This window comes from Lactuca saligna, chromosome 5 (genome assembly GCF_052625555.1).
Source record: "Lactuca saligna cultivar CGN05327 chromosome 5, ASM5262555v1, whole genome shotgun sequence".
NCBI classification, from domain to species: domain Eukaryota; kingdom Viridiplantae; phylum Streptophyta; class Magnoliopsida; order Asterales; family Asteraceae; genus Lactuca; species Lactuca saligna.
The window spans coordinates 277764538-277767176 of record NC_136421.1 but is presented as its reverse complement, the minus strand read 5'-3'; positions in this window follow the sequence as shown (position 1 = coordinate 277767176).

Below are 2639 nucleotides of genomic sequence, written 5' to 3'. Positions count from 1 at the left end.
GTAAAGTATAACATTTGTAATAACATTATTTTACTTATTTAACATTTATACAGAAATTATAGATAAATCATTAGAAACTGTATGTAACAATTTGCATTTTAACATAAGTTTTTCTTGCATTTCACTTGTATTTTGCCCCTAAAATATAGTAAAAATGTGAAAATATAGGGGTATAAACTCACCTGGTAAGTGTGATGCTTTGATGAAAGCGAGATTTTTCTTGGGCAGCACTCCGACCGGAAAGTGGAAAATTTCTCGGAAGTTTTATACCTTCGTCATAGGTTGGATATGTAACCGGGGTGTGAGGATAGTTTCGGGAGGCTCGAAAGTGAGAAAATATGGGATAAATATTGTTAATTAGCAAAAGAAGTAGGAAGTCTCGCACCCTTTATATAGGGGTGGAACTAGCTCTCGTATGTTGGGCGTACGTCATGCAGGACACCATTCTCAGACTCCGGAATTCAGATGGGACAGGTTAGAGGGTAGTGGGGGACTGGTTGATCTGAGGCCGCGCATTGAGTACGCTGGGCGTACTCTCGTACGCTATAGCGTACTCCCCTCGGTTTGTGTGCTCCAATTTTCTAAAATGCGTAACTTTCTTATACGAGCTTCGTTTTTTACGTTCTTTATATCCACGTGTAGGTGAGAAGATAATCTACAACCTTCAGTTAGACTTCGTTGGCAAATTTTGATTAATGTTTAATTATATATTTTTAATAGGCAGGACAGGAAAAGACCGTTAAAAATTCATAACTTCTTCATCCGATGTTCGTTTTTGTCTGTCTTTTTACCTTTGTACTACTATTGTCGAGATCTTCAATTCTCGTTTAGGTTGTCTCGGCTAAATATCGCTCGATCTGTATTTCGAGTTTTAGTTGTCTACCGCAACTCTAAAACTTAGAAAAATCATAACTTCCTCATACGGAATCAGATTTGGACGTTCTTTTTATGTACGTTCGTAGTTTGATGATATCTATGACATTCATTTAGATACCTAAGGCTAAAAAGTATTTTATTGAGATTTCGCATTTTACGCTTAACAGTGTTTTACCGGTTTTGTTGCAGATTTTCGATTGGTCATAACTTCTTCGTTATAACTCGGATTTTTGTGTTCTTTACATTTCTGAAAACCTTGTTACGATATCTATTACTTTATGTATCCCAATAGAAGATTTTGAATATTTCAGTTCTGACGATATTTTTATTTATTTATTTTTTCAAAAAGGGTGCGAGGCTTCCTAGTCGGGTTGCATTAATGCTTGACTTAGGTCGGGTAGCATTAATGCTTCTTTAATCGTTCTAGGATCGATGTAGGACATAAATTGAAAGAATATCTAGTTTGAATGCCTGATGACGGGTTGCCAATGATTTAGCTTGGTCGGTGATCTCTTGTCCAACCATATAGCCTAAATTGTTAATGATCTACGACTGTGGTTGAGAGAATGTCTTCTAAGTCTAATGACTATGCAGTAGGAGAAGGAAGTTCCCCTCGACTTAAGAACAGCCGGTAAATGAGTCTTGGTTTGCTAAAATGGGGTCTACGGTAGGTAAAGGAACTTCCACCTATATTGACGATGGTAGTTGCCCTTGAACCGCGAATGGTTCCCCCTGGACAAGTGATGTTATTTCCCCCTGAATTGTGGAATGATGAATAATACTTGGGTTACTTTGGGTGTCTAAGTTAATCTCTTCATCAGACTCTTTAGAGGTGTTTTATTGAGTGATCGGTCTGCAGTAGGGCACTGGAGCATTATTTTCAAGTAATTGAACCTCTTGTGGTTATTACTTCAAAAAGAACTGATCTTTCCCCCTTAACCAAAGAGGTGGAAATATTGAGTGATTTTCCTTCAAACAGAATAGGTCCAGATACTACAGCATGTTGTTGTTGTGCTACCGAAGATACCGAGATTTCTGAAAGGTGAGCAGTCTAAGTAGAACCGAAGAGATCATCATAGTTCACTTCAAATATGTTTAAAGAACCCGAGGATGTGGGGATATCACTTTCCATGATGTATTTGGTTTCAGTGGAGGGATCAGTGTTGCGGACGTAATAGTCATCAAATGTAACATCAAATCTTTCAACTATTAGTTTTGTACATCTCACAAGAATGCTACATGTCACTTTATTGGTAGAGTAGTCAAGAAAAAGGCATTAATTTGATTTTGGTTCAAATTTGTTAAGGTGATCCTTGTTGATCACGAAAAATTTGCATCCAAAAATATGGAAAAATCAGACATTTGGTTTGCGGTTGTTGAGGCCCTCATATGGAGTTTTGTTAAGACGTTTGGAAATGATGTTTCAGTTTTGAACAAAGCAAGCAGTTGCCACTGCTTCCGCCCAGAAGCAAAGTGGGAGATTGGCAAAGTTCAACATAGACCTCGAGTGATCATTCATCACCAACGCAATCATAGCTTCAATCGAGTGAACAATCAAACAATGGCTCTGATGAACTAGAGATTGGAGCAGCAATTGTAGAAATAATAGTAGCATTTCAAGGAATTGAACTTGCGGAACATGCATGAGCTACAAACCTAGATCCTTCTACGACACTGAAGGGATTGTAGGAATAACTCTTTGGATCAAAAAGACATCATGTGTATTCCAAATAAGCTTTTGTCCGAATGCTTGCAAAGTATAA